The sequence below is a fragment of the Schistocerca gregaria genome, chromosome 1 (genome assembly GCF_023897955.1).
Source record: "Schistocerca gregaria isolate iqSchGreg1 chromosome 1, iqSchGreg1.2, whole genome shotgun sequence".
NCBI lineage: Eukaryota > Metazoa > Arthropoda > Insecta > Orthoptera > Acrididae > Schistocerca > Schistocerca gregaria.
Genome location: NC_064920.1, coordinates 369,567,876 through 369,586,885, shown reverse-complemented (window position 1 = coordinate 369,586,885; position 19,010 = coordinate 369,567,876).

Genomic DNA, 19,010 nt, shown 5'->3' with positions numbered 1-19,010 from the left:
GATTGTGACTGGGCCAAATATCTTACAAAATAAGCGTCAAACAAAAAACTACAAAGAACGAAACTTGTCTAGCTTGAAGAGGGGAAACCAGGTGGCGCTATGGTTGACCCACTATATGGCGCTGCCTTAGGTCAAACGGATATCAACTGTGTTTTTTTAAATAGGAACCCACATTTTTTATTACATATTTGTGTAGTACGTAAAGAAATATGAATGTTTTGGTTGGACCACTCTTTTCCCTTTGTGATAGATGGCGCTGTGATAGTCACAAACATATGGCTCACAATTTTAGATGAACAGTTGGTAACAGGTAGGTTTTTTAAATTAAAATACAGAACGTAGGTATGTTTGAACCTTTTTTTCTGTTGTTCCAATGTGATACATGTACATTTGTGAACTGATCATTTCTGAGAATGCATGTTTTTACAGCATGATTACCTGTAAATACCACATTAATGCAATAAATGCTCAAAATGATGTCCGTCAGCCTCAATGCATTTGTCAATAAGTGTAACAACATTCCTCTCAACAGCGAGTAGTTTGCCTATTGTTATTTTCACACATGCATTGACAATGCGCTGACGCATGTTGTCAGGCATTGTCGGTGGATCACAATAGCAAATATCCTTCAACTTTCCCCACACAAAGAAATCCGGGGATGTCAGGTCCACCTGTCATGAAATATGCTATTCAATACCGCTTCAACCTCACGCAAGCTATGTGCCGGACATCCATCATGTTGGAAGTACATCGCCATTCTGTCATACAGTGAAATATCTCGTAGTAACATCAGTAGAACATTACATAGGAAATCAGCATACATTGCACCATTTAGATTGCCATTGGTAAAATGGGGGCCAATTATCCTTCCTCCCATAATGCCACACCATACATTAATTTGCAATGGCGGAATGTTTCGTTATACCATGTACTTATACGTTTGTGACTATTACAGCGCCATCCATCACAAAGCGAAAAAAGTGGTCCACCTAAAACATTCAATTCCTTTACGTACTACATGAATATGTAACAAAAATGGGGGTTCCTTTAAAAAAAACGCAGTTGATATCCATTTGACCTATAGCAATGCCATCTAGCGGGCCAACCATAGCACCATCTGGTTTCCCCCTTCAAGCTAGACGAGTTGCGGTCTTTGTAGTTTTTTCGTTTGATGCTTATTTCGTGAGATATTTGGTCCACTCACTATCAGTGGATCACGCTGTATGTTCTTAATGATCAAGTTACAATGGTAGAAACAGAGGAATTGCGTGAGGAAGGGATGAAACAGAAAAGTAGTTGACATGGTTTCACTACATTTAGTGATAGCCTGCATTCTCTGACTACAGTAGAGCTCGGACCGCAGGTCAAAACCCGAGGCTAGATTTGCAGTAGCCACCAGAAAGATCGCGGGAGGCGCACATCGGCACAGCGCGTCACGGACGGTAGGTAGTTGCCGCAAGTAGAGTCCCGTCCACCAGAGGGCACACGAGAATTCGGCCGAGACCTCTGCCGGCGGAACAACAACAACAACAACTCAGGCAGCATGGGCCGTGCCCAGTCAGTTCACATCGGGCATGCCTAGGAGACAGTTCCCGGTCTACGTTATGTGAAGGGCGACGAAAAACGTGAACCGTGTTACTACACAATTGGCGACGAGGATGGGCTCGTACTTTCGCGTGTTGCGTCGTTGTTCCGGTTTTGCAGCTTATCCACGGCATGGAGGATTTAGTGCGGGTTTTGGTTCAACAGCAGACGGAGCTCATGGCAACCATGAAACAAGTGCTTCCGGCGTTGCTCTCCACGTAGTCTGCTTCAGCGCCGTTCCCTCCTCCTTTTCCCCCGTATGACGAGACGGCGGAGGATTGGGACGCATATGAACATCGGCTTCAGCAGCATTTTCAGGTGTTTCATGTTGCCGATGCGGAGGCATGTCATGCTCTTTTCTTGTCTTGGACATCTCCCTCGCTGTATCAAGTTTTACGGCAGCTAGCGCCGTAGTAGGAACCTTCGTCCTCGTCTTTTGACGCATTGTGTTCATTGCTGTCTTCATATTATCGCCGCCGCACGCATGTTGCGGCGGCTAGGGTCGAGTTGTATCAATGCAGGAAGCAGCCCCATCAGTCTTACCGGGCGTGGGACGCTACCCTGCGCAGTCTTAGTCGCAAGTGTCATTTTGTCATGGAGCTGTCGCGAGAGTCGTATGCCCACGTTATGGTGCGCGACGTCATCGGTCGTTCGGCCCCTGATAGGGAGGTCCTTTCCTTGAGGAAGTCCTGTCCATTGCTCAATCGTATGAAGTCTATCACGCTGCAGGTCAACATTAGGAAGCGTGGTGCGACGTCGCGGCGGTTCAGGGCGGCGCGGCCGCTTCCACTGCGTCCGGGGTGAACGACGTGCGAGCGGTACAATCCGGCAGTTACGTCTGCTCCCGCGCACGGGGCATAAACAGAGCTCCGACCGCCGGCCCCTGTTAACCGCCCTGTGTGTCGTGCTATATACATCACGATCAGTCAGAGTGCCCCCAGCGTTGGGCCGTTTGTCGCAAATGTAATAAAAAAGGACACATTGCTAAAGTCTGAGGCTCAACCTCATAAGAATCGTAGGAAGCAGGTACAGAGGACATGGACGTTGACATTCAGGAAGTTTCATCAGGCCAGGCTCCCGACGCATCGGCACACAAACTCTTTATCGAGGTGTCGGTTTGGTCGCGCCGATTACAACTGCAAGTAGATACGGGTGCGGCAGTTTCTTTGTTGAATGCACAAACTTACTCCGACCGTGGGTCGCCCCCGTTGGCGCCAGTTTACCGGCGTGTACGCAGTTATGGTAAACAGTTCATTCCCCTACTGGGTCAATTCACTACCGACGTGACTTACAAATCAGTCACTCGGCCCATTACTTTTATTGTTGTCAGTGATGCGAGCTTCGCTAACCTTTTTGGCTTGGATGCCTTTCAAGCTTTCGGTTTTTCTATCGCTGACACCGTACAGTCGGTCTCCGAAGACGTTCCCTATCAATCATTGGAATCTTTGATCTCTGACTTTCCGGATATCTTTGAGGAGGGCCTGTGGCGTGTTCCAGACTTTGAAGCTCATTTAACGCTGAAGGCGTCGGCTGGCCCTCGTTTTCTACGCACGAGGCAGATCCCCTTGGCTCTCCGCACTCAGGTAAAAGAAGAGCTAGACCGACTGAAAGCCCTTGCGGTCGTTCTTCCCATTTCTTCTAGTGAGTGGGCTTCGCCCCCTCGGTATTGTCAGGAAACCCTCAGGAAAATTGCGTCTTTGTGGCGATTTCAAGGCCACCATTAATTCCCAATTGGTGGTGGACACCTATCCTTTGCCTCGTGTGGATGAGTTGTTCTCTGCCCTGGCGGGAGGCCAATATTTTTCGAAAATCGATCTTTCGGAGGCTTATCATCAGATACCACTTGATGAGGACTCCAAACGGCTGGCGGTCGTCAACACCCCGTTTGGCCTTTACCAATACCAGAAGGCCAAACAGGTTCCTCGTGCAGCATTATAGAAACAGAACTTCACCTGGGTCTCGACTTTTTTACCATTTTGAAGGAAAATGAAGGATGAGAGATTGGGTTCAATGTCTGTTCCACTTCCTCCCTTATGACATCTTGATTGCTAGCCGTGCAATTCAAGTGCCTTCTGAACTTCCTCTCTCACTATCTGACGAACACTTGTGAAATAAGTTGCTTCCTCCATCACAAACATCAATACAATGTTTTGAAGCAGTTCAACTTTCTTGCATGTAATTCTTTTTTAATGCATTGTCTCGATATACTGGCATCATTTTATGAAGTTGTCTGCTGTTGAAACCTCCTTCAGGAGTAGGGCTCGATACGTGTCCTCAACAACACTCTTCATGACATGTGCAACCTTATCTTCCTCCTTCATTCTAAGATCCACTATTTTACACAGCTCCAAGATGTCTTGAGTGTAAGATGCTATCGTTTCTCCTGGACGCTGTGCCCTGCACTTTAATTCATCTTCAGCCTTGCACTTCTGTTGTTATGTGTTGCCGAAATACTTCCGCAGTTCCACCTGGAATACTTCCCAGCTTGTGAACTTCTCCTTGTTGTTCTCATATCATTGCTTGGCAGTGCCCTCCAAGTAGAAAAATATGTTATCCAAACACACAGCGTCATCCCATTTGTTAAATTTGGCTATACACTCAAATACCTTCATCCACTTGTTTGCATCTTGGCCATCATCACCAGAGAACCTGGAAGGACGTCTCATGTGGTGGCACACAGTTGCCGTCATTGTGACATCCCCTTCTTCTTCCGTCTCTGATAGTTTGCGATCTGTAGAATATGGCTCAAACTCGGGTTTCTCACAATGCAAACGGCGGCTCTGTCATGGCCTGATGGGAGCCACTGTGTAATCGATAACGTGTGGTATCACAAGTTACAATACCCAGCGTCTTCTCCAGAATAATGTCACATAGAGGAAGGTGTAAGTAAATGAATGATGAACACTAAATTCACTTAATGAAGGTTTATTCAGCACTTGCATATGCAAGAGTGCAGAGCGAACTGCCTCTGGTCAGAACACATACAGTATACATACTTCTACAGAACATTCCAGTACAATGATTCTTGCCATTTGTGGATACTTCTAGAATGTCCTTGAACCACATATAGATATTAAAATTTTACAGTTAAGGTGAGTTTTGAGCTCACGACCCTCCGTGCAACAATCTAGTACCTTAACCACTACACTACAGCGACTACGCTACTCAGCTTCTTCTGCAACAATATTATATCTGTTATCTATTGTCAGCTAAAAACTTACGATTTTGGAGAAGTCAATTTGCTATAGACTCACCTTGTGGCAATCTAAATAGAGCTGTTTCACCTTGGAGGGAATGTGTGTGACAGTGTCTCTGTGTCAACTCCCTCGAATCATAAAGAGAAAATAAATAAATAAAAAAATAGAAAAGGTGAAGAGAAAATGTGCTCAGTGAGAAGATTAAGTTATAAGTGACTGATAAACTGTGTATTAATTTGTTCTAAAATGTTCTAGAATGAATAATAGGCCACCACATTGTTGTCTGAAGTGCTTGGAGAAGTAGTACCAGTGTGTGCAGTGACAGTAGGTGATGGACTTTCTACCACTGGCATTTGGGATGCCACTGTTGCTACTGAAGAAATGATGAAAATTGTTATAATTCATCAGACTATTTTAAAGTAAACTGTTGATAGTTGAATATTTGAAGATAGCCATGGAATGCAAGATACATTAAGTGTGTTATGAAAAGTATAAGAATATAATTAAAATGTATTCTAGTATGCGAAGATATTTGTGTGACTGTAAGGAACTGTGAGAACTGATCAATAATGAATACCCAGTGTAACTTTTAATTAATTTCAAAGATATTTGTGAGAACTGAAAGACATAGCTATTCTGTAGAATTCCTAAAAACTCAGATGACTTCAGTTTTGGATTCTGTGTAGCTTCTGTCTCAAGAAAATAATATCTACATACAAATTATTTGACTTGTCCTATATCATTATGTACCCCTGTACAGTATATGATTCACAGGACCAATAAATAAATATACAATACATGATTTACCAAAGACATTGGAAGCCTCTTTGAAAAATGTAATGTTTCTGGATGATCAGACAGAAGAATAAGCTGTTTGCTGTGCATCAGAATATTAGAGGACAAAAAAAATCAAAGTGAGTGCCATGTAAATATGAGAATCCATAAGTTAAACATAGAGGACTGTAAATTAGCCCATTTCTGCAAGAAAAATATAGTGGGAGGAGGACGTAGTTCAGATTTGAAACTTATTGACAGATCAAAACTGTGTATTGGATCAAAACACAATTTAATCTGCAAGGACATTTCCAATTGGTGCTTAATCTACTGCAGAGTAAAAATTCATTCTGGGAGCACAAATCTATTGAAACTACTACCTTCTGCTTAGATCAGCAAATGGAATCCTATGTTTGTGAGTTGCTACTACAGGAAAACTCATTTATAATCATTGCAGTATAAAGATCCCCATTGGAAAAACTTTCAAATATTCTTAGAAAAACTCAATTCTGCAGTCACTCGAGTGGAGCTGACACATTAATGATGCAGTCATTATAATGGAGCTGGATGAGGTATTTGAAGTAACATAGAAAGGAAGGGGCACTGGAAATGAGAGGATTTACATGAGGGAGTTCAAAAGAGTCTCTCTACAAAATATTTTAATTTTCTGAGAGACCCAGATAAAAGAAACTGTTCAGCTATGTTACTTGTAAGGTTAGTTCTGATGTTTCCAACTGAATCACCCAGGAAAGTGCTAAACTAATATTTTTGTAGCTAAGTATTAGTGGTACCCCAACATTTTTGTAGATGAGTACTTTATCAATGACATAAATGCTTATCCTATTATGAAGGGCCTCTCCGACAATGATACACAATCAGCTATACTAAATAACTTATTTGATTAGAAAGAAGTAACAGAATCAAAAACAGAGTAATTAATGAATAGACAACAGAAATTTTCAAGGCAGCCGTACAGGAAGCTTGGTACAGGGATGTGTAAAATGTGACAGATGTCAGTTTCAAATTTAATCATTTATAGATGGACTTCTATCGATATTTAATACTTGATTTCACAAAGGGACAGCAAAGTATTGCTCTAATAATACACCAAGATGGCCCTGGATTAGAACAGGAATCAAAAGAGAAAGAAAAAGAAATTTTGTGAAAATGATTAGCACAAGCAGAGTAGAAGGACTGATTACATATTATAATAAATAGACAAACTCTGCTGCAAGGAGGAAAATATGAAAAAAGACCTCTGTACACTGTCTGAAATCAATAATTCAATAATTTTGATAACAAAATTAAATCTATATATAGGCAATAGTTAAAAGAAAAAATGCAGATTGAGCCTTTTAAACATACATTGTTAGGGAGAAGATGTGCAATCTTGTAGTAACACGGTTCACGTTTTCCGGCGCCCTTCACATAACGTAGACCAGGAACTGTCTTCTAGGCATGCCCGATGTGAACTGACTGGGCACAGCCCGTGCTGCCTGAGTAGTTGTTGTTGTTCTGCCGGCAGAGGTCGCGGCCGAATTCTCGCGTGCCCTCTGGTGGATGGGACTCTAATTGCGGCAACTACCGCCGTGACGCGCTGTGCTGATGTGCACCTCCCGTGATCTTTCTGGTGGCTACTGCACTTCTCCTCCTTCGGGGGGTGAAGCCACTGTGATCCACTGCATCGGAAGGTGGAGCGTCATGCCGGAGCAATGGCCTCCACGTCCATCGGTTGGCTGGAGTCGAGGGGATCTGCCAACCCTAGGGCTGGAACCTTCAAATATGGCTGGATGTGACCCACATGAAGAGGCCCCCATCGTTCCACCACCAGAGCCCGGGACAGAGCGGGAGACAAGCCGTTGGACTCCGGATCCTGGTCCACCTTGGGAGGGCCAAGACCCAGTGACGGGGAAGGTACGACCACAGGTGAACCAGCCTCCTGAGAAACCGGGCCTGAGCAGGGAGCAAGCTCTCACTGGGGCATCTCGAACAATGGTGATGCTGGTGCTGGAGCTACTCGAAGCTGCCAAGTCTGAGAACCATCGCAGTGCAGTGGAGTCATAGGGGGGGAGGGGCGGTAGCGTCCCCTGAGAAACCAACACGGGTGCCAGCAATGGGGAAGCCGGTGCCCGAGGGGTCGGAGGGTGGGTGCCCAAACGTGGACGTAGCTGATTTTGGTGACGACATACCTCCTGGTCCCCCATCTGCAAGGTATAGAGCCGGTGGCCATTTCGGCACAGGACCACCGCTGGTATCCAACGTGGATTGTGACCAAACCCACATGCCCAGACCAACATATCCAGTGGAAAGCCGGGTACTCCCTTTTGCAAAGACTGGTGAGGACCAGGCAGGAGGAGGTGCAGCAGAGTCCTAGGTTGGCGCCCGTGGAGGAGCTCTGCGGGGCTGCGTTCTCCCATTGGTGTGGGCCAGTATGCTGTCAGGAAAAACGTCAACACCTCCTCTGCAGGAAATTCGTGCACATATTTTTTCATCTGCGTCTTAAATGTGCACACCATGCGCTTGGCTTCCCCATTCGATTGTGGATGAAAGGGGGCAGAGCAAACGTGCTGAATACCAAAGTGCCTACAAAAATCCTGGAAGATCTGTGAAATAAACTGAGGTCCATTGTCCAAGACCAGGGTGATTGGCAGATCTTCCACAGGAAAGATTTTTGCCAGTGCCTGGATTGCAACTTCTGAAGTGGTTGAGGAGCAGCGAACCACATATGGGAATCGCTAATAAGCATCAATGACAATGAGCCAAAAGCCATTGAGAAACGAGCCCACAAAATTGATGTGAACACGTTCCCATGCCTGGGTTGCAGGCGGCCATGAAGAGAACGCTGACCTGGGGGATGCCTGTTGGCTTGCACACTGGGAACAGGCGACCACCAAGTGCTAAATTTCTCTGTCAATACCGGGCAAGTACACGTCTGTGAGCCAAGGTTTTAGTACAGGAAACACCCCACTGCCCCTCATGTAATAAAATGAGGACTACCCTTCACAAACTTGCAGGAACAACCACGTGAGGGGCTGTATCATCGGTAGCCAGAAGGAGAACTCCTTCCAAGACAGAGAGGCGGGCTCATAGAACAAAATAATTATGAAGAGAGTCCGAGGCCCGGCCTGGAGGTCGGGATGACCACCCCTGCTGAATGAGGCGAACTACTTGCCAGAGAACTGGGTCATCTGCCGTTTCCCTGGCGACTCTAGAACTAGTGATCAGGAAGCCATCAACCGCTTGGCGGGACGCCACATCGAAATGAAAACACATAATCTCCTCTCGATCGAACTTAGGATCCAGGCCCACCGGAAGATGTGAAAGAGCATCTGCATTGGCATGCTGTCCGGTAGGGCAAAAATGAATGTCATAATGATACATAGAGAGGAACAGGGCCCAGCACTGTAGTCTGTAGTATGTGGGCTGCCCTATCCGGAATCTGAGAGGCGGGGCCAAATAACAATATTAACGGCTTATGGTCAGTGATTACCTGAAACTTCATGCCATACAAGAGGGTGAAACTTGGTAACAGCGTAGACAATGGCCAAAGCTTCTTCCCCCACCTGGGAGTAATGGGCCTGCATGGGACTAAGAGTTTTAGACGCAAATGCCGGTGGCTGCTAGGAACCATCTGTGTTGCGATGGGCCAGGACCACCCCTACCCCATACTGCGAAGCATCTGTAGCCAGGACCAAGAGCTTATGGGGGTCAAAAGCAGCCAAACATGGCACTGATGTGAGGAGGCCTTTCAACAAGGTGAACGCTCGCTCACATGCAGGTGACCAATCAAAAGGAACACCCTTGCGCACAAGGCAGTACAAGGGGCAGGCTATGGTGGAAGCCCTGGGAATGAGCCAGTGCTAATAGGCAATCTTGCCTAAAAAAGCTTGTAACTCCTTCATCAAAGTGGACTGCGGAAGGTCGACAATACCTTGGACCAAACTTCCTAGCGGCTGGATGCCGTGACGACAGATGGTGTAGCCCACATACTCAATGGACGGTTGGAAGAAGTTTGACTTACGCAGGTTGCAACGCAAGCCCACGGACCTGAATTTGGGAAAGAGGGTGCGAAGGTTGTGCAAGTGTTGCTTCATGCTGTGGCCTGTGACAATCATGCCGTCCAGGTAATTAATACAATGAGGGATTGTCGACGTGACGTGCTCAAGATAACACTGGAATATCACCGGGGCACTCGATATTCCGAAGGCTGATGTCTGGAGGGCCCACCATAATCAACCAGTATGTTTCCACTGCGGACGACCAGGACATGTGGTGTGCTATTGTTGAGAAAGGCTGCAGTTATATGTGATGCCCACACCAGAAGACAGCAGATTGGCCTTAGGCAATGCCAACTCCAGGACGACGAAGATGAACAAGAAGATGTGGGTGCAGGATGACATAGGTCACAATCGCTGCAAGATAGCCACTGGTGAGGACTATCCCCAACACGCCGATCGAGGTCTCCATCACCTAGCCACTGTAACCTGGAAAACTAAAGGATGCGACCTTCCTTGGAGGTGAGACTGCCGAAGAGAAAAATCCTCTACGTTCAGTCACTACAAAAATGATTGGAAACTAACTTGATATCCTCATGGATGACCAGCCCAAGCTCTTGTGGACCCTGGAGCATCATATTCAGTCATTTCAGAGGAGTACCATTGCCAGTTGCAGAAAACTGTATTCGTTGAGAACAAAACATATCTGCTGAAGGTGGCTGATGGAAAATATGTAAAATCTACAGGAAGATGTCATTTGTGTGGGTATAAGTGGCCATACACAACCCTTAGAATTCATCATCTTACAAGAGTGTAGTCATGACATCATTCTTGGATGGGACTTCTCAGGCAATTATAGACTGTGGTCGCTCGAAGATTATGCTAGATGTGATAAGATACTGTGGACAGTAAGATGCTCATCCGAGTGTGTGGAGACTATGTGTGCTGGATGAAATGATCATTCCTGCAGTCAGCGCTAGAAAGGTAGCTGTCATGTGTCATGCCATGCATCAACCCACGGATCTTGTAGTGGAATGTAAGAGAAGCATACCACTGGTCATCCCAGCCTCTGTCATCTCGTTTAAGAATGGATTCGGTGAATTGTGGATAGTTATCTTTCAGCGAGAACTGCGGATCCTTCCAAGATGCTTGTGTGAAGCAAATGCTGAGCTGTTAATTGAAGAACAGCTGAGTGTTATAGAAACCTCCTATGTCGAGTCTGTTGGTGAAATTATCACTACCACTACGAGACAAGATCTTCTAGCTCAACTATCACCAGAAGGAAAAACGGAAGAAGCTACTTGCCATTCTTCAAGAGTTCTCTGAATGTTTCAATCCACAGGTGTGGACTGGAGACCATCAAACAATAAACCAGAGAGAATATCATGTGTCAGCAATGGAACATCAAATAATTCACAGTGAGGTAGAGAACATTATGAAGAATGACATCATTCAGCCTTCGCAGAGACCATGGTCATAACCAGGTTTTTTGTCAGGAAGAAGGATGGCAATTGGCACTTTTGTGTTGATTACAGGAAGCTTATTAAGATAACTAAAAAGGACATTCACCCTCTTCCACAAATTGATGATACACTAGATTGTCTGAAGGGGGCTAAGTTTTTCTCAACCACGGACAAGTACTCAGAATGCTGGTAAGCCAAAGTTGTTGAGGCTGATCATGAGAAAACTGCATTCATCACCCCCTGAGGGCCTGTATGAGTTTAAGTTAATGCCATTTGGTTTGTGTAATGCACCAGCAACTTTTGAACGAATGATGGATAATCTTCTAAGTCACCTGAAGTGGATTATGTGTCTTTGTTATTTAGATGACATTATAGTGTTTTCAGAGACATTTGATGAACACATAAAAAGGCTGAGGGCCATTCTTAAGTGTCTCCAACAAGCCAGACTGAAACTTAATCCAAGAAAGTATCTCTTTGGAGCAAAAGAAATCAGTATACTTGGACACCTTGTGTTAAACAAAGGTGCGCAGCCAGACCCAGAAAAGATGAGAGCTATAATGGAATTTCCTATTCCTAAAAGTTTTAGGGATCTGAGAAGCTTCTGTTTTTATTACTGTCATTTTATCAAAAACTTTAGTATCAAAGCCAGGCCACTTCAAGAGTTGTTAAAAGCTGATGCTAAATTTATCTGGGGTGGCACTCAAGAAGATTCTTTCAATGTGCTGCGTAAAGCTCTGACAACTTACCCTGTACTTGGTCTGTATGATGAGGGAGCACCTACAGAACTACACACAGATGCCAATGGGTATTGGATCGGTACTGTTCTGGTGCATATTTCAGATGGAAAAGAGAAGTTTATAGCCTATGCTTATAGGACACTTACAAAAGCCGAGAGAAACTACTCAACTACAGACAGAGATTGTCTTACTGTGACCTGGGCCATGTGCAAGTTTCAACAGTATCTCTATGGAAGGCCATTGTTACAGACCATCATTCACTTTCTTGGTTGGCAGGTCTTAAGGATCCAACAGGATGACTCACAAGGTGGGCACTACGTCTTCAAGAGTATGACATTACCATAGTGTACAAAAGTGGAAGAAAACACCAAGATGTCGACTGTCTCTCAAGAAACCCTGTGCGAGACCATCAGGACTTTGATGAAGACAGTGACTGTCTCACTGCACTCCACGATCTCTCTGCTGAGCAGAAGGAGGACGCCAAGATATCTCAAATTATGCTTGCCTTGAATCAGTCAAAGGATGTGAAGGGACAATTTAAGGTAGTTAATGGATTACTTTGCAAGAAAAACTTTGATCCATTTGGAAAGAGGTGGTTACCAGTGATTCCTAAACACAGGAATCTTTTCTACAGAAATTCCATGACACACACACATATTTAGGATTTATTAAGACATATGATAGGATCTGCAAGAGATTTTTCTGGCCAGGCTTATTTAGGAGTGTTCGTCACTTTCGAGAGTGCCAGAGGAGAATGGCAAACCAGCTGGACGACTCACACCAATTCCACCAGCTGAAATACTTTTCCAGCATGTTGGGATTGACCTCCTCAGACGATTTCCAATGTCTGCTAGTGGCAATAGATGGATTATTGTTTTCACTGATTATCTGATGTGCTATGCCATTACAAAATCCACAAGAGCTGAAGCATTTGCAGTAGCCAAATTCTTCATAGAAGACATTGTATTAAAACACGGTGCCCCAAGGTCATTAATTATGGATAGAGGGAAAGTTTTTCAGTCGAATCTTGTGACAGAGATAAACCATCGGTGCAACATTACTCACCACAAGGATGACTGCCTGCCATCCGCAAACTAACGGGCTTACTGAATGCCTTAATAAGACCTTGGCCAACATGCTATGAGTGTTCATCAATGTCGAGCAGAGCAACTGGGATGACCTTTCATGAGGTTTGCCTACAACACCACCAAACAAGATACTACAGGATTTACGCCATTTTTCCTGGTGCATGGGCGTGAGGCAATGACGATGATGGACACTGTGTTTCCTGATGATATGGATGGCAATTATATCGGCCAGGTGTTAACCAGAGCTGAGGAAGCTTGGCAGTTAGCTCGACTCTGCACACTGCAGGCTCAATAAAATGATCGCCGAAGGTGTGATGTGAGCAACCGGCATGTTATCACCCTGGTGACCTCATCTGGATCTTCACTCCTGTTTGTAAGGTTGGTCTCTCTGAGAAGCTACTCAGGCGCTACTTTGGACCTTATAAGCTTGTAAGACAGTTGTCTGATGTTATTTATGAAGTTGAAGATTTTACCCCAACACAAGAGGACAAAAGATCAGAGATATGGTCTATATCCTTCAAATGAAGCCATATAAGGATTCTGCAACCCAGGGTAAATTCGAAACTCCAGCAACAGGCAACAAGCGGAAAGGTAATGAAGAATGTGGTGGCAAGGGAAGTTCTAAGAATATCACCGCCAGGGTGAACATCAGTCATCAGGAGTCAGAGTATGCAGGACCAATGACTCATTCCCAGACTAAGAGAATGTAACACTCTTAAGGAGGGAGCAATGTTGCAGAAGACACTGAGTAGTTCAAATGGCTCTGAGCACTATGGGACTTAACATCTGTGGTCATCAGTCCCCTAGAACTTAGAACTACTTAAACCTAACTAACCTAAGGACATCACACACATCCATGCCCGAGGCAGGATTCGAACCTGCGACCGTAGCAGTCACGCGGTTCCGGACTGAGCGCCTTAACCGCGAGACCACCGCGGCCGGCCACTGAGTAGTACCATCACTGTAGTGTAGTGGTTAAGATACTAGGTTGTTATATGCAGGGTCATGACTTCAAAACTGACCTGAACTGTAAACTTTTAATTTCTATATGTGGTTTTAGGACATTCTAGAAGTATCCACAAATGGCAAGAATCATTGTACTGGGATGTTCCGTAGCTGTATATATTCTTCAGCTGTAAATATACCGTATGTGTTCTGGCCGGAGGCAGTTTTGCTCTGTGCTCTTGTGTGTGCAAATGCTGAATAAACCTTTATTAAGTGAAGTTAGTGTTCGTCATTCATCTACTTACACCTTCCTCCATGTGACAATATTTTAAGCAAGGTACCCATACCCAAGTCCCCCTCCCCCCCCCCCCCCCCCCCCAGATTTTTGGGAAAGGAAAAAAATATATAGAGTGGTCAAGCATTTTTCTTTCAAGACAATAATTTAAAAATCAGTATTATGCGGGTTTTTAAGAGAGTCAGAGGTGAAACTTTATAATGGCTACTTACAAGTCACCAATCATCTTCCAAAATATTAAAAATACTCCATACTCCCATTTCTTGTCGCCCCCCCTCCCCTACAAACTATTGTATGGGTGCCTTTGATTTTAAATTTTACAGTTGTAGGTTCAGACCTTTGTGGGTCATTGCTTTAACATTTCTAAGTACTTTATATTCTCAATATTATTAATCACACTTGTTTAAACAGATTGTTTTCATCCATATAATTGGGTGTTGCTACCTTCTAACCAATGTGTGCCTATTAAAATTTTTGTAGTGCTCTTCATTCCATAAACCATCATTATTAGCATTAAATTATAACCACTATCTTCAGTATGTCCATCTTTACATAAATCTTCTAATTTTCAATGCTCCTTCCTTCCCATTTGACTTTAAATACAATAAATATAACCATCATTTCTCATCCAGCTCCATTATAATGACTGCAACATAAATCTGCCAGCTCCAGTAAAGTGACTGCAGTTTAGGGTTAACAGCCCATCCAGTAGTTGTCTTACTCATTTTTGACAGCATCCCAAGCATGACTGAAACATTTATTTTAAACAGCTTCATCCAGTGCCTGTCATATCTGCTTAATGGCTCTACAAATGTAATTGTGATGAGTTTGTAAAAAAATTTGCATTTACACAGTGATGCTTACTTCACATACATCTTACATTCTTACAGGGTATAACAAAAATGTGTGTCAAAGATTTAGGAAACATTCCTTACACAGAGGAATAAAGTATCAATGAATATAGTCAATTTTTGGAAATATAATGTAATAGGATACAGAAAAAACCTGCTGACCAAGTAGTGGCAGAATAAAATATGTATAAAGGTATTGAAAATTTGCAAGCTTTTGGAGCCAGTGGCTCTTTCTCCTAGGAGAAGGTTCAAAGAGGAAGGAATAGGGGTAAAGGTACAGAAATGGTGGAGAGTTTGGAATAGTCACCCAGAAGCCCAGGTATTAGGAGACTTGCCACACAGGATGAGAAAGAAAGACTGACTGTTGGGGATGCACTGAATGAGATCTGGAAACCTGAGGGTTTAAAGCTGGAAGATAGGGTAATATGGAAGGCAGAGATTAGTGGCAAAGCATCATGCATGAGCTAATAAGAGTAGAAACTAAATGCATTGTATGCGGAGGAGAAGATAGTGGCGGGCAAGGAAAAATGGGCAGGTCAGAAAACAAAAAATACAGAAAACTAAAAGGGAGTGAAGAAAGGAATAATTGCTGAGAAGAAATGCTGAGATCCAAGAATCTAACGTAAATTAAGGCTAGGTTGGTGCTGAGAAACAACCAATAACATGTTGCAACACCAATTCCCAACTGCAGAGTTATGAGAAACTGGTGGCTGGGGAAGAATCTAGATGGCTTGTGTGGTGAAATAGGCACTGAGGTCATTATAGTCATTCTTTAGAGCAAGCTCTGCAACTGTGTGGTAGTCATGCCAATGAAAAAGGCCAAACAGCATTTATATATGTGACAGCTGGTACAAGACTTGTTGATTCACAGGTGGTTCTCCCTTCAATACTGTATGTTTTGTAAGTTACAGGACTGGTACAGCTGGTATTAGGAGGGTGTATAGGGTAAGTGTTACAGTGGGGAAGTTCATAGGAGTAGGAGGCACAGGATGGGGAAATTAATGTAGAAGGAACATAGAGTCTGAAAATGATACTGCAAAGATTGAGAGGGTGACAGAAAGCTGTTCCAGGTGTGGTAGGCAAAATCTCAGATAGAAAGAAAGAATGGACCTCATATCAGGGCATGATTTTAGGAAGCCATAGCCTTGTTGCAGTAGCTGATTAATCATTTCAGACCAGGAAAATACTGAGTGACAAGAAGTGTATTTTTAAAATTGTTTTTTATTTTTGGAAGGCCGGAGGGGTCAGCCATACTAAATTTGGATGTGATGGGCAGGGAAATGCGCCTTTGAACTAGGTTGGTGGGGTAATTACATCTAGTGAAGGCTGAGGTAAGAATCACAGTTTATTGCTGTAAGGAGTTGACATCTGAAGAAATATGTTGGCCAGGAATGCCAAGGCTCTAGGGGGAGAGAACATTATACATGGAAAGGATGGCAACTGCCAAAATGTAAGTACTACTGTTTGTTCATAGGTTTAATGTGAACAGAATTGTGTAGCTGACTCTTGGTGAGGAAAGTAATATGGAATTTGGAATAGGACCATTTGATATTTAATTGGAAAATTCTAAGAATTTTAACACATCAGTCTCTGAGTTCATATGGCAAAAATATCATCAATGTACCTAAACCAAACCAGGGCCTGCAGTTGTTGAAAAGTATAAAGTTGATTAAGGTGAGTGTGAAAAAGCAAGGTGCGAGTGGGAGAAGGTGCGAGTGGGACAGGCACAGATTCCAGACAATGTAGGAAACAATTGGCATCTTTAATGTAGGAGAGAAGTCTTTGTACTGTGGGTAGCAGGTGTTGATCAACTTAGAGAGGTACACATCCAGTGAGTGCTTTGAAGCCAGCAGGTAGGAGACAACCAGGGTGATTGGGTTTGTGGATCTTAGGAAGAAGGTGAAAGGTAGGGTGTGCGGTTTTGGTAGGTTAAAAGTTCTATGGATTGAGATGTTAGTTCTTGTGAGAGGCCTGAGCTTTTAAAAAGGGCAATAGGCCAATTCCCATCACAGAGATGTGATCTTGATGGCAGATTCTGTATATACAGCTGGCATAGACCCTCACTTACATACTCCAGTCAGTCAAGTACCACAGTGGTAGATCTCTTGTCCACTAGGAGGACAATGATGGAGTCTTCAGTTTTTATGGAACAAAGAGCCTGGAGTTCTGCAGTGGACAGGTTAAGATCATGCTGTAGGGACCTGTGGGAGTTAGGAATTATTGGAAGACTTGTATGGGATGATTTTGAGGGAGTGTGGTGGCGAATCATGTTGGGACCATAGTTGGAACTGTTCAAGGCAGGATTCAGTATCAGATTTACTGCTGGAAAGGCTTTGGGATTGGGTTGCAAACTGATATTTTCAGTTGATATTACAGGTGAGGGGAAGTACATCCTCCACCAAAGCAGCATGATTAAATGCACATTTAGGACTGAAAGTGAGACCCTTGGATAATAGAGGTGCAGGGCACTGTACTGTTGTGACTGGATCTTGTGATAATGCGTTATCTTTGCTCTGGGAAGCAGCAGAGAAGGTTAATGGATGTTAAGAAGATTGGCCAAGGTTAGTTTGTAGGAGAGGAGTTTTGGTTGATGGTGTGGCTGTTTAGGGAGCTGCAGAGGGAAATAAAGGGAAACACCACTGTCGAAGTGGTTTAAGGGAAGGTCTGCAGAAACCTGCCCGATCCTTGCACCAAGTAATATTGACCACATGACTGTCCGGAGACTGCTGCATGGGGCAATGGAATTATGGATATAAGGTCCATCTAACAGAAAATCAGTGGTACCTGGCAGAATTTTGTTACTGTTTTTATTTTTTGTATTGTCTAAGTCCAAGACATGTAAAATAAATAAATAAATAAATAATTTCATGCCAGTATATAATTTCTTGTACTGTATTTAATTATGTTTCTTAACCAACATTTTAATATTTAATACAACATCCATTTACTAACTATCTCTTCAAAAATGACTGTGATATTCACCTTGTAGTTCCCTATCTATCTTATCTCCTATAACAAACAGATTCAGTAAAATGACCACTACATTTATTACATAACTCTACAATCATGACTGTGATACTTTGCTTTAGATTTATGCTTACGCTCTGCTGCACTGAACCAACAATCCTGTTATAACAATTTAGCTCCACATGCTGTAGGTGAAAACAAATGAACAAGAATAACATGTTTTCATTACATAACTATTTAAATTCTCTTTACTTTATTCTTTTCATTAAACAATAAATGGATAAATAAGGATATTTTGCTGTGGGTAAGTGTATAAATCTTACCAAATAGCTCTTGAAATGACTAAATCTCTTTCCAATTCTGTCACTGGTCATGTGTGGAATTTCACACTTTGCAATCTTTTTAGATGCTCTCCAGATAAAATCTTATAGCAACCTTCCAGATCTGGGCAAAAAGTGCATCTTCAGTCTATACTTCCTACCTTCCTGTACCTATGCAGAAAATTGGGATAGGGATCAACGTAAATATGATTTCCGCCCTTTTTATTGCTCATGAGAACCACACATTGCATGTTGTCCACCATACAGGGAGACCTTCGGAGATGGTGGTCCAGATTGCTGTACACACCGGTACCACTAATACCCATTAGCACATCCTCTTGCATTGATGCATTCCTCTATTCATCATGGTATACTATCCACAAGTTCATCAAGGCACTGTCGCTCCAGATTATCCCATTCTTCAATGGCGATTTGGCGTATCTCCCTCAGAGTGGTTGGTGGGTCACGTCATCCATAAGCAGCCCTTTTCAGTCTATGCCAGGCATGTTCGATAGGTTTCATGTCTGGAGAACATGCTGGCCACTCTAGTTGAGTGATGTTGTTATCCTGAAGGACTTCATTCACAAGATGTGCATGATGGGGGGCATGAATCGTCATCCATGAAGATGAATGCCTCACCAGTATGCTGCTGGTATAGTTTAAACTATTGGTCAGAGAATGGCATTCACGTATTGTACAGCTGTTACGGCACCTTCCATGAGCACCAGCAACATACATCGGCCTCACATAATGCCACCCCAAAACAGCAGGGAACCTCCTCATTGCTGCACTTT